Source organism: Hyla sarda, unplaced genomic scaffold, assembly GCF_029499605.1.
Source record: "Hyla sarda isolate aHylSar1 unplaced genomic scaffold, aHylSar1.hap1 scaffold_402, whole genome shotgun sequence".
In the NCBI taxonomy this organism is placed as follows: Eukaryota; Metazoa; Chordata; class Amphibia; order Anura; family Hylidae; genus Hyla; species Hyla sarda.
The window spans coordinates 150,385-164,051 of record NW_026610419.1 but is presented as its reverse complement, the minus strand read 5'-3'; the positions used below and the strand labels follow the sequence as shown (position 1 = coordinate 164,051).

General features: G+C 46.1%; 6 non-coding genes across 6 annotated transcripts; all 6 read right to left on the bottom strand.

Annotated features, from left to right (window-relative positions):
* Positions 1–1,867: 1,867 nt before the first annotated feature.
* LOC130333349 (U2 spliceosomal RNA) lies at positions 1,868–2,058 on the bottom strand. The gene has a single exon (XR_008875564.1). It is a non-coding gene; the product is annotated as a U2 spliceosomal RNA (small nuclear RNA).
* A 2,077-nt stretch (positions 2,059–4,135) lies between these two features.
* On the bottom strand, positions 4,136–4,326 carry LOC130333348 (U2 spliceosomal RNA). Its single transcript, XR_008875563.1, has one exon. It is a non-coding gene; the product is annotated as a U2 spliceosomal RNA (small nuclear RNA).
* Positions 4,327–6,432: 2,106 nt separating this feature from the next.
* Positions 6,433–6,623, bottom strand: LOC130333345 (U2 spliceosomal RNA). The gene has a single exon (XR_008875561.1). It is a non-coding gene; the product is annotated as a U2 spliceosomal RNA (small nuclear RNA).
* Positions 6,624–8,716: 2,093 nt separating this feature from the next.
* Positions 8,717–8,907, bottom strand: LOC130333344 (U2 spliceosomal RNA). Its single transcript, XR_008875560.1, has one exon. It is a non-coding gene; the product is annotated as a U2 spliceosomal RNA (small nuclear RNA).
* A 2,091-nt stretch (positions 8,908–10,998) lies between these two features.
* LOC130333343 (U2 spliceosomal RNA) lies at positions 10,999–11,189 on the bottom strand. Its single transcript, XR_008875559.1, has one exon. It is a non-coding gene; the product is annotated as a U2 spliceosomal RNA (small nuclear RNA).
* A 2,092-nt stretch (positions 11,190–13,281) lies between these two features.
* On the bottom strand, positions 13,282–13,472 carry LOC130333342 (U2 spliceosomal RNA). Its single transcript, XR_008875558.1, has one exon. It is a non-coding gene; the product is annotated as a U2 spliceosomal RNA (small nuclear RNA).
* Between the last annotated feature and the right edge of the window lie 195 nt (positions 13,473–13,667).

Below are 13,667 nucleotides of genomic sequence, written 5' to 3'. Positions count from 1 at the left end.
CCAGGAACCCTTCTTACTCCTCCTACTTGCATGTGACACTGGGCTTAGGATCTGCATAGGAAACACACACACAAGCACACACCTACCTTTGTTGCCTGCAGATGCCTCCTTGGCTGTCCCCAAACGGTATCAAACCAACACCCACGGGAAGCTGTAAGCATAGAGGACATGCCTGCACCCCATTGGACTTACCTGTGTGGGTTAAATCCGGGTTATTTGACAACCTATGGCGGTGATGGTTCTGCTCAGGCAGAGCAGTGCTGATGCTCCTCATAAAGCTGTCGCTGCTGTGAAGGTTCTAGGTGACATCACAAATCCCTATGGTTACATACACAACAAAGCTGGGTTGTTGTTGTTTACACTCTGCAAGGCCTGTGGAAGTGAGTGACATCATAGCACTGTAGTTCTGAGGGTTCAAGATGGATGCAACAATCTCCTGTTGCTTCTATGAAGGCCGTAATAGACGACATCACCAAACAGCTCCATAGTCACATACACAGCAAAGGAGAGATGTTGTTTACACCTAGTGATGTCAGTGGTATTGAGTGACATCACAGCACAGTGCTAAGGCTCCTGGGCCTGGACACGGCAGCGGCTGCAATATCTCAACGGAGAATACGTTTATATCTATGTGTGTGTGTGCGCATATATATATATATATATATATATATATATATATATATATATATATATATTTCTCCGCCGAAATCACTTTTAAACCCATTTCCACCTTTTTTTCCCTTCTCTTCCTCTTACTTTTTTTTCACGTTTTTTTACGTTTTTCTCCTTTTCGCCTCTTTTCTGGGCGTATTATTCTTCTTTTTCTTCTTTTTTTTCGTCTAATGCATACCCCATCAGTGCAGCAATGCTTATTCAATACCGCCAGCAGATGGAGACACTGGGGGATAATTTTCTAAGGATTTATACTGATTTTTCCTGTCTGAATTTGTCGCACAGAAAGTTGCAGGCCAAATATATGTGACATTTCTGCGACTTTAGCTTCTAGAGCATTTTTACAACATTATACATAGGTGCTGAATACATAAAAAGCGACTGTTCAGCGACAGACAAGTCGCATCGGCTGAAAGTAGGCCAGAATGTCAGTCCATGTTGGAGCAGGTTTAGATACAGTCTAAAGCATAGATCTCAAAGTCTGTGCACAGAATTTAGCAAGGGCCTCGCACCTTCTGATGCATCAGGTAGGTGCACAATAGCATAGCCTAACCCTCTGTACTTTGGTCTATATTGATGCGGGACATAGACAGCCAGCTGATGACCAATCCATTAGTGCAATGGATGGCTGGAAGCATTTGTCTTTGCCTTTGCAATACCACAGAAGCAATGCATGGTCAATGTACAGCAATGACACACCTGTGTGAACAGCCAGGAGACCCCCCCCCCCCCATGTTATGTTACATAGTTACATAGTTAGTACGGTCGAAAAAAGACATATGTCCATCAAGTTCAACCAGGGAATTAAGGGGTAGGGGTGTGGCGCGATATTGGGGAAGGGATGAGATTTTATATTTCTTCATAAGCATTAATCTTATTTTGTCAATTAGGAACATTCAGCACCCACCCGCTATCAAGGCAGCTGCCTATCATGTCATGCCCTACCTGCACAGGTGTGCTGGCTACTCAAATGATCCAATTAAGGAGGCCATTTAGTCAGCAGCAGCAGAAGTCCTGTGCCTGGACGCTCCAACAGGGGCCAGACACAAGCAGAAGCAGAAGCAGCAGAAGCAGCAGCAGCACCACCTTTTGTTTTTTGGCTGCAGCAGCAGCAAGGCCCACAGGGCTGGCTAGCTGGCTAGCCAGCAAGCAGGTAGCAATGAAAGTAGGAATCTTTCTTTTTAACCCTGTAAGGGGGTGGTGCACTGTACCCGAAGATACTGCCATATCGGGTCAATGCATAGGGCGACGGAAGCAAGCTTCGAAATCGGCCCCCGTTCTCAAAAATCCATTTAATATATGGTCCCCAGATAGGGGACGTATCAGATATTAAACTGATAAGAACAGATACTACACTTGATCTTAGCCAAAAGGCCGAGAAGCGATAACCGTGAAAGGGGCGGGCCCAACAAGGTCCCCTTCATGGGCACTATCACTGCTTGCTGTCAGGGAGGCTGCCAGACAATTTTCCATGCACACTCTGGGCTGGGGGGCAGTCAACCACCAGTACACACAGCAGAACCTAAACCCATACCATTATTGCTAAGCAGCAAGACAGGGGCCCATTGCACTCCCACGGGGCCTTTTTAAATGCAATCCATAACCCGGATTTGCCAGGAACCCTTCTTACTCCTCCTACTTGCATGTGACACTGGGCTTAGGATCTGCATAGGAAACACACACACAAGCACACACCTACCTTTGTTGCCTGCAGATGCCTCCTTGGCTGTCCCCAAACGGTATCAAACCAACACCCACGGGAAGCTGTAAGCATAGAGGACATGCCTGCACCCCATTGGACTTACCTGTGTGGGTTAAATCCGGGTTATTTGACAACCTATGGCGGTGATGGTTCTGCTCAGGCAGAGCAGTGCTGATGCTCCTCATAAAGCTGTCGCTGCTGTGAAGGTTCTAGGTGACATCACAAATCCCTATGGTTACATACACAACAAAGCTGGGTTGTTGTTGTTTACACTCTGCAAGGCCTGTGGAAGTGAGTGACATCATAGCACTGTAGTTCTGAGGGTTCAAGATGGATGCAACAATCTCCTGTTGCTTCTATGAAGGCCGTAATAGACGACATCACCAAACAGCTCCATAGTCACATACACAGCAAAGGAGAGATGTTGTTTACACCTAGTGATGTCAGTGGTATTGAGTGACATCACAGCACAGTGCTAAGGCTCCTGGGCCTGGACACAGCAGCGGCTGCAATATCTCAACGGAGAATACGTTTATATCTATGTGTGTGTGTGCGCATATATATATATATATATATATATATATATATATTTCTCCGCCGAAATCACTTTTAAACCCATTTCCACCTTTTTTTCCCTTCTCTTCCTCTTACTTTTTTTTCACGTTTTTTTACGTTTTTCTCCTTTTCGCCTCTTTTCTGGGCGTATTATTCTTCTTTTTCTTCTTTTTTTTCGTCTAATGCATACCCCATCAGTGCAGCAATGCTTATTCAATACCGCCAGCAGATGGAGACACTGGGGGATAATTTTCTAAGGATTTATACTGATTTTTCCTGTCTGAATTTGTCGCACAGAAAGTTGCAGGCCAAATATGTGTGACATTTCTGCGACTTTAGCTTCTAGAGCATTTTTACAACATTATACATAGGTGCTGAATACATAAAAAGCGACTGTTCAGCGACAGACAAGTCGCATCGGCTGAAAGTAGGCCAGAATGTCAGTCCATGTTGGAGCAGGTTTAGATACAGTCTAAAGCATAGATCTCAAAGTCTGTGCACAGAATTTAGCAAGGGCCTCGCACCTTCTGATGCATCAGGTAGGTGCACAATAGCATAGCCTAACCCTCTGTACTTTGGTCTATATTGATGCGGGACATAGACAGCCAGCTGATGACCAATCCATTAGTGCAATGGATGGCTGGAAGCATTTGTCTTTGCCTTTGCAATACCACAGAAGCAATGCATGGTCAATGTACAGCAATGACACACCTGTGTGAACAGCCAGGAGACCCCCCCCCCCCATGTTATGTTACATAGTTACATAGTTAGTACGGTCGAAAAAAGACATATGTCCATCAAGTTCAACCAGGGAATTAAGGGGTAGGGGTGTGGCGCGATATTGGGGAAGGGATGAGATTTTATATTTCTTCATAAGCATTAATCTTATTTTGTCAATTAGGAACATTCAGCACCCACCCGCTATCAAGGCAGCTGCCTATCATGTCATGCCCTACCTGCACAGGTGTGCTGGCTACTCAAATGATCCAATTAAGGAGGCCATTTAGTCAGCAGCAGCAGAAGTCCTGTGCCTGGACGCTCCAACAGGGGCCAGACACAAGCAGAAGCAGAAGCAGCAGAAGCAGCAGCAGCACCACCTTTTGTTTTTTGGCTGCAGCAGCAGCAAGGCCCACAGGGCTGGCTAGCTGGCTAGCCAGCAAGCAGGTAGCAATGAAAGTAGGAATCTTTCTTTTTAACCCTGTAAGGGGGTGGTGCACTGTACCCGAAGATACTGCCATATCGGGTCAATGCATAGGGCGACGGAAGCAAGCTTCGAAATCGGCCCCCGTTCTCAAAAATCCATTTAATATATGGTCCCCAGATAGGGGACGTATCAGATATTAAACTGATAAGAACAGATACTACACTTGATCTTAGCCAAAAGGCCGAGAAGCGATAACCGTGAAAGGGGCGGGCCCAACAAGGTCCCCTTCATGGGCACTATCACTGCTTGCTGTCAGGGAGGCTGCCAGACAATTTTCCATGCACACTCTGGGCTGGGGGGCAGTCAACCACCAGTACACACAGCAGAACCTAAACCCATACCATTATTGCTAAGCAGCAAGACAGGGGCCCATTGCACTCCCACGGGGCCTTTTTAAATGCAATCCATAACCCGGATTTGCCAGGAACCCTTCTTACTCCTCCTACTTGCATGTGACACTGGGCTTAGGATCTGCATAGGAAACACACACACAAGCACACACCTACCTTTGTTGCCTGCAGATGCCTCCTTGGCTGTCCCCAAACGGTATCAAACCAACACCCACGGGAAGCTGTAAGCATAGAGGACATGCCTGCACCCCATTGGACTTACCTGTGTGGGTTAAATCCGGGTTATTTGACAACCTATGGCGGTGATGGTTCTGCTCAGGCAGAGCAGTGCTGATGCTCCTCATAAAGCTGTCGCTGCTGTGAAGGTTCTAGGTGACATCACAAATCCCTATGGTTACATACACAACAAAGCTGGGTTGTTGTTGTTTACACTCTGCAAGGCCTGTGGAAGTGAGTGACATCATAGCACTGTAGTTCTGAGGGTTCAAGATGGATGCAACAATCTCCTGTTGCTTCTATGAAGGCCGTAATAGACGACATCACCAAACAGCTCCATAGTCACATACACAGCAAAGGAGAGATGTTGTTTACACCTAGTGATGTCAGTGGTATTGAGTGACATCACAGCACAGTGCTAAGGCTCCTGGGCCTGGACACAGCAGCGGCTGCAATATCTCAACGGAGAATACGTTTATATCTATGTGTGTGTGTGCGCATATATATATATATATATATATATATATATATATATATATATATATATATATTTCTCCGCCGAAATCACTTTTAAACCCATTTCCACCTTTTTTTCCCTTCTCTTCCTCTTACTTTTTTTTCACGTTTTTTTACGTTTTTCTCCTTTTCGCCTCTTTTCTGGGCGTATTATTCTTCTTTTTCTTCTTTTTTTTCGTCTAATGCATACCCCATCAGTGCAGCAATGCTTATTCAATACCGCCAGCAGATGGAGACACTGGGGGATAATTTTCTAAGGATTTATACTGATTTTTCCTGTCTGAATTTGTCGCACAGAAAGTTGCAGGCCAAATATGTGTGACATTTCTGCGACTTTAGCTTCTAGAGCATTTTTACAACATTATACATAGGTGCTGAATACATAAAAAGCGACTGTTCAGCGACAGACAAGTCGCATCGGCTGAAAGTAGGCCAGAATGTCAGTCCATGTTGGAGCAGGTTTAGATACAGTCTAAAGCATAGATCTCAAAGTCTGTGCACAGAATTTAGCAAGGGCCTCGCACCTTCTGATGCATCAGGTAGGTGCACAATAGCATAGCCTAACCCTCTGTACTTTGGTCTATATTGATGCGGGACATAGACAGCCAGCTGATGACCAATCCATTAGTGCAATGGATGGCTGGAAGCATTTGTCTTTGCCTTTGCAATACCACAGAAGCAATGCATGGTCAATGTACAGCAATGACACACCTGTGTGAACAGCCAGGAGACCCCCCCCCCCCCCATGTTATGTTACATAGTTACATAGTTAGTACGGTCGAAAAAAGACATATGTCCATCAAGTTCAACCAGGGAATTAAGGGGTAGGGGTGTGGCGCGATATTGGGGAAGGGATGAGATTTTATATTTCTTCATAAGCATTAATCTTATTTTGTCAATTAGGAACATTCAGCACCCACCCGCTATCAAGGCAGCTGCCTATCATGTCATGCCCTACCTGCACAGGTGTGCTGGCTACTCAAATGATCCAATTAAGGAGGCCATTTAGTCAGCAGCAGCAGAAGTCCTGTGCCTGGACGCTCCAACAGGGGCCAGACACAAGCAGAAGCAGAAGCAGCAGAAGCAGCAGAAGCAGCAGCAGCACCACCTTTTGTTTTTTGGCTGCAGCAGCAGCAAGGCCCACAGGGCTGGCTAGCTGGCTAGCCAGCAAGCAGGTAGCAATGAAAGTAGGAATCTTTCTTTTTAACCCTGTAAGGGGGTGGTGCACTGTACCCGAAGATACTGCCATATCGGGTCAATGCATAGGGCGACGGAAGCAAGCTTCGAAATCGGCCCCCGTTCTCAAAAATCCATTTAATATATGGTCCCCAGATAGGGGACGTATCAGATATTAAACTGATAAGAACAGATACTACACTTGATCTTAGCCAAAAGGCCGAGAAGCGATAACCGTGAAAGGGGCGGGCCCAACAAGGTCCCCTTCATGGGCACTATCACTGCTTGCTGTCAGGGAGGCTGCCAGACAATTTTCCATGCACACTCTGGGCTGGGGGGCAGTCAACCACCAGTACACACAGCAGAACCTAAACCCATACCATTATTGCTAAGCAGCAAGACAGGGGCCCATTGCACTCCCACTGGGCCTTTTTAAATGCAATCCATAACCCGGATTTGCCAGGAACCCTTCTTACTCCTCCTACTTGCATGTGACACTGGGCTTAGGATCTGCATAGGAAACACACACACAAGCACACACCTACCTTTGTTGCCTGCAGATGCCTCCTTGGCTGTCCCCAAACGGTATCAAACCAACACCCACGGGAAGCTGTAAGCATAGAGGACATGCCTGCACCCCATTGGACTTACCTGTGTGGGTTAAATCCGGGTTATTTGACAACCTATGGCGGTGATGGTTCTGCTCAGGCAGAGCAGTGCTGATGCTCCTCATAAAGCTGTCGCTGCTGTGAAGGTTCTAGGTGACATCACAAATCCCTATGGTTACATACACAACAAAGCTGGGTTGTTGTTGTTTACACTCTGCAAGGCCTGTGGAAGTGAGTGACATCATAGCACTGTAGTTCTGAGGGTTCTAGATGGATGCAACAATCTCCTGTTGCTTCTATGAAGGCCGTAATAGACGACATCACCAAACAGCTCCATAGTCACATACACAGCAAAGGAGAGATGTTGTTTACACCTAGTGATGTCAGTGGTATTGAGTGACATCACAGCACAGTGCTAAGGCTCCTGGGCCTGGACACAGCAGCGGCTGCAATATCTCAACGGAGAATACGTTTATATCTATGTGTGTGTGTGCGCATATATATATATATATATATATATATATATATATATATATATATTCTCCGCCGAAATCACTTTTAAACCCATTTCCACCTTTTTTTCCCTTCTCTTCCTCTTACTTTTTTTTCACGTTTTTTTTACGTTTTTCTCCTTTTCGCCTCTTTTCTGGGCGTATTATTCTTCTTTTTCTTCTTTTTTTTCGTCTAATGCATACCCCATCAGTGCAGCAATGCTTATTCAATACCGCCAGCAGATGGAGACACTGGGGGATAATTTTCTAAGGATTTATACTGATTTTTCCTGTCTGAATTTGTCGCACAGAAAGTTGCAGGCCAAATATGTGTGACATTTCTGCGACTTTAGCTTCTAGAGCATTTTTACAACATTATACATAGGTGCTGAATACATAAAAAGCGACTGTTCAGCGACAGACAAGTCGCATCGGCTGAAAGTAGGCCAGAATGTCAGTCCATGTTGGAGCAGGTTTAGATACAGTCTAAAGCATAGATCTCAAAGTCTGTGCACAGAATTTAGCAAGGGCCTCGCACCTTCTGATGCATCAGGTAGGTGCACAATAGCATAGCCTAACCCTCTGTACTTTGGTCTATATTGATGCGGGACATAGACAGCCAGCTGATGACCAATCCATTAGTGCAATGGATGGCTGGAAGCATTTGTCTTTGCCTTTGCAATACCACAGAAGCAATGCATGGTCAATGTACAGCAATGACACACCTGTGTGAACAGCCAGGAGACCCCCCCCCCCCCCCCCCATGTTATGTTACATAGTTACATAGTTAGTACGGTCGAAAAAAGACATATGTCCATCAAGTTCAACCAGGGAATTAAGGGGTAGGGGTGTGGCGCGATATTGGGGAAGGGATGAGATTTTATATTTCTTCATAAGCATTAATCTTATTTTGTCAATTAGGAACATTCAGCACCCACCCGCTATCAAGGCAGCTGCCTATCATGTCATGCCCTACCTGCACAGGTGTGCTGGCTACTCAAATGATCCAATTAAGGAGGCCATTTAGTCAGCAGCAGCAGAAGTCCTGTGCCTGGACGCTCCAACAGGGGCCAGACACAAGCAGAAGCAGAAGCAGCAGAAGCAGCAGCAGCACCACCTTTTGTTTTTTGGCTGCAGCAGCAGCAAGGCCCACAGGGCTGGCTAGCTGGCTAGCCAGCAAGCAGGTAGCAATGAAAGTAGGAATCTTTCTTTTTAACCCTGTAAGGGGGTGGTGCACTGTACCCGAAGATACTGCCATATCGGGTCAATGCATAGGGCGACGGAAGCAAGCTTCGAAATCGGCCCCCGTTCTCAAAAATCCATTTAATATATGGTCCCCAGATAGGGGACGTATCAGATATTAAACTGATAAGAACAGATACTACACTTGATCTTAGCCAAAAGGCCGAGAAGCGATAACCGTGAAAGGGGCGGGCCCAACAAGGTCCCCTTCATGGGCACTATCACTGCTTGCTGTCAGGGAGGCTGCCAGACAATTTTCCATGCACACTCTGGGCTGGGGGGCAGTCAACCACCAGTACACACAGCAGAACCTAAACCCATACCATTATTGCTAAGCAGCAAGACAGGGGCCCATTGCACTCCCACGGGGCCTTTTTAAATGCAATCCATAACCCGGATTTGCCAGGAACCCTTCTTACTCCTCCTACTTGCATGTGACACTGGGCTTAGGATCTGCATAGGAAACACACACACAAGCACACACCTACCTTTGTTGCCTGCAGATGCCTCCTTGGCTGTCCCCAAACGGTATCAAACCAACACCCACGGGAAGCTGTAAGCATAGAGGACATGCCTGCACCCCATTGGACTTACCTGTGTGGGTTAAATCCGGGTTATTTGACAACCTATGGCGGTGATGGTTCTGCTCAGGCAGAGCAGTGCTGATGCTCCTCATAAAGCTGTCGCTGCTGTGAAGGTTCTAGGTGACATCACAAATCCCTATGGTTACATACACAACAAAGCTGGGTTGTTGTTGTTTACACTCTGCAAGGCCTGTGGAAGTGAGTGACATCATAGCACTGTAGTTCTGAGGGTTCAAGATGGATGCAACAATCTCCTGTTGCTTCTATGAAGGCCGTAATAGACGACATCACCAAACAGCTCCATAGTCACATACACAGCAAAGGAGAGATGTTGTTTACACCTAGTGATGTCAGTGGTATTGAGTGACATCACAGCACAGTGCTAAGGCTCCTGGGCCTGGACACAGCAGCGGCTGCAATATCTCAACGGAGAATACGTTTATATCTATGTGTGTGTGTGCGCATATATATATATATATATATATATATATATATATATATATATATATATTCTCCGCCGAAATCACTTTTAAACCCATTTCCACCTTTTTTTCCCTTCTCTTCCTCTTACTTTTTTTTCACGTTTTTTTACGTTTTTCTCCTTTTCGCCTCTTTTCTGGGCGTATTATTCTTCTTTTTCTTCTTTTTTTTCGTCTAATGCATACCCCATCAGTGCAGCAATGCTTATTCAATACCGCCAGCAGATGGAGACACTGGGGGATAATTTTCTAAGGATTTATACTGATTTTTCCTGTCTGAATTTGTCGCACAGAAAGTTGCAGGCCAAATATGTGTGACATTTCTGCGACTTTAGCTTCTAGAGCATTTTTACAACATTATACATAGGTGCTGAATACATAAAAAGCGACTGTTCAGCGACAGACAAGTCGCATCGGCTGAAAGTAGGCCAGAATGTCAGTCCATGTTGGAGCAGGTTTAGATACAGTCTAAAGCATAGATCTCAAAGTCTGTGCACAGAATTTAGCAAGGGCCTCGCACCTTCTGATGCATCAGGTAGGTGCACAATAGCATAGCCTAACCCTCTGTACTTTGGTCTATATTGATGCGGGACATAGACAGCCAGCTGATGACCAATCCATTAGTGCAATGGATGGCTGGAAGCATTTGTCTTTGCCTTTGCAATACCACAGAAGCAATGCATGGTCAATGTACAGCAATGACACACCTGTGTGAACAGCCAGGAGACCCCCCCCCCCCCATGTTATGTTACATAGTTACATAGTTAGTACGGTCGAAAAAAGACATATGTCCATCAAGTTCAACCAGGGAATTAAGGGGTAGGGGTGTGGCGCGATATTGGGGAAGGGATGAGATTTTATATTTCTTCATAAGCATTAATCTTATTTTGTCAATTAGGAACATTCAGCACCCACCCGCTATCAAGGCAGCTGCCTATCATGTCATGCCCTACCTGCACAGGTGTGCTGGCTACTCAAATGATCCAATTAAGGAGGCCATTTAGTCAGCAGCAGCAGAAGTCCTGTGCCTGGACGCTCCAACAGGGGCCAGACACAAGCAGAAGCAGAAGCAGCAGAAGCAGCAGCAGCACCACCTTTTGTTTTTTGGCTGCAGCAGCAGCAAGGCCCACAGGGCTGGCTAGCTGGCTAGCCAGCAAGCAGGTAGCAATGAAAGTAGGAATCTTTCTTTTTAACCCTGTAAGGGGGTGGTGCACTGTACCCGAAGATACTGCCATATCGGGTCAATGCATAGGGCGACGGAAGCAAGCTTCGAAATCGGCCCCCGTTCTCAAAAATCCATTTAATATATGGTCCCCAGATAGGGGACGTATCAGATATTAAACTGATAAGAACAGATACTACACTTGATCTTAGCCAAAAGGCCGAGAAGCGATAACCGTGAAAGGGGCGGGCCCAACAAGGTCCCCTTCATGGGCACTATCACTGCTTGCTGTCAGGGAGGCTGCCAGACAATTTTCCATGCACACTCTGGGCTGGGGGGCAGTCAACCACCAGTACACACAGCAGAACCTAAACCCATACCATTATTGCTAAGCAGCAAGACAGGGGCCCATTGCACTCCCACGGGGCCTTTTTAAATGCAATCCATAACCCGGATTTGCCAGGAACCCTTCTTACTCCTCCTACTTGCATGTGACACTGGGCTTAGGATCTGCATAGGAAACACACACACAAGCACACACCTACCTTTGTTGCCTGCAGATGCCTCCTTGGCTGTCCCCAAACGGTATCAAACCAACACCCACGGGAAGCTGTAAGCATAGAGGACATGCCTGCACCCCATTGGACTTACCTGTGTGGGTTAAATCCGGGTTATTTGACAACCTATGGCGGTGATGGTTCTGCTCAGGCAGAGCAGTGCTGATGCTCCTCATAAAGCTGTCGCTGCTGTGAAGGTTCTAGGTGACATCACAAATCCCTATGGTTACATACACAACAAAGCTGGGTTGTTGTTGTTTACACTCTGCAAGGCCTGTGGAAGTGAGTGACATCATAGCACTGTAGTTCTGAGGGTTCAAGATGGATGCAACAATCTCCTGTTGCTTCTATGAAGGCCGTAATAGACGACATCACCAAACAGCTCCATAGTCACATACACAGCAAAGGAGAGATGTTGTTTACACCTAGTGATGTCAGTGGTATTGAGTGACATCACAGCACAGTGCTAAGGCTCCTGGGCCTGGACACAGCAGCGGCTGCAATATCTCAACGGAGAATACGTTTATATCTATGTGTGTGTGTGCGCATATATATATATATATATATATATATATATATATATATATATATATATTCTCCGCCGAAATCACTTTTAAACCCATTTCCACCTTTTTTTCCCTTCTCTTCCTCTTACTTTTTTTTCACGTTTTTTTACGTTTTTCTCCTTTTCGCCTCTTTTCTGGGTGTATTATTCTTCTTTTTCTTCTTTTTTTTCGTCTAATGCATACCCCATCAGTGCAGCAATGCTTATTCAATACCGCCAGCAGATGGAGACACTGGGGGATAATTTTCTAAGGATTTATACTGATTTTTCCTGTCTGAATTTGTCGCACAGAAAGTTGCAGGCCAAATATGTGTGACATTTCTGCGACTTTAGCTTCTAGAGCATTTTTACAACATTATACATAGGTGCTGAATACATAAAAAGCGACTGTTCAGCGACAGACAAGTCGCATCGGCTGAAAGTAGGCCAGAATGTCAGTCCATGTTGGAGCAGGTTTAGATACAGTCTAAAGCATAGATCTCAAAGTCTGTGCACAGAATTTAGCAAGGGCCTCGCACCTTCTGATGCATCAGGTAGGTGCACAATAGCATAGCCTAACCCTCTGTACTTTGGTCTATATTGATGCGGGACATAGACAGCCAGCTGATGACCAATCCATTAGTGCAATGGATGGCTGGAAGCATTTGTCTTTGCCTTTGCAATACCACAGAAGCAATGCATGGTCAATGTACAGCAATGACACACCTGTGTGAACAGCCAGGAGACCCCCCCCCCCCCCATGTTATGTTACATAGTTACATAGTTAGTACGGTCGAAAAAAGACATATGTCCATCAAGTTCAACCAGGGAATTAAGGGGTAGGGGTGTGGCGCGATATTGGGGAAGGGATGAGATTTTATATTTCTTCATAAGCATTAATCTTATTTTGTCAATTAGGAACATTCAGCACCCACCCGCTATCAAGGCAGCTGCCTATCATGTCATGCCCTACCTGCACAGGTGTGCTGGCTACTCAAATGATCCAATTAAGGAGGCCATTTAGTCAGCAGCAGCAGAAGTCCTGTGCCTGGACGCTCCAACAGGGGCCAGACACAAGCAGAAGCAGAAGCAGCAGAAGCAGCAGCAGCACCACCTTTTGTTTTTTGGCTGCAGCAGCAGCAAGGCCCACAGGGCTGGCTAGCTGGCTAGCCAGCAAGCAGGTAGCAATGAAAGTAGGAATCTTTCTTTTTAACCCTGTAAGGGGGTGGTGCACTGTACCCGAAGATACTGCCATATCGGGTCAATGCATAGGGCGACGGAAGCAAGCTTCGAAATCGGCCCCCGTTCTCAAAAATCCATTTAATATATGGTCCCCAGATAGGGGACGTATCAGATATTAAACTGATAAGAACAGATACTACACTTGATCTTAGCCAAAAGGCCGAGAAGCGATAACCGTGAAAGGGGCGGGCCCAACAAGGTCCCCTTCATGGGCACTATCACTGCTTGCTGTCAGGGAGGCTGCCAGACAATTTTCCATGCACACTCTGGGCTGGGGGGCAGTCAACCACCAGTACACACAGCAGAACCTAAACCCATACCATTATTGCTAAGCAGCAAGACAGGGGCCCATTGCACTCCCACGGGG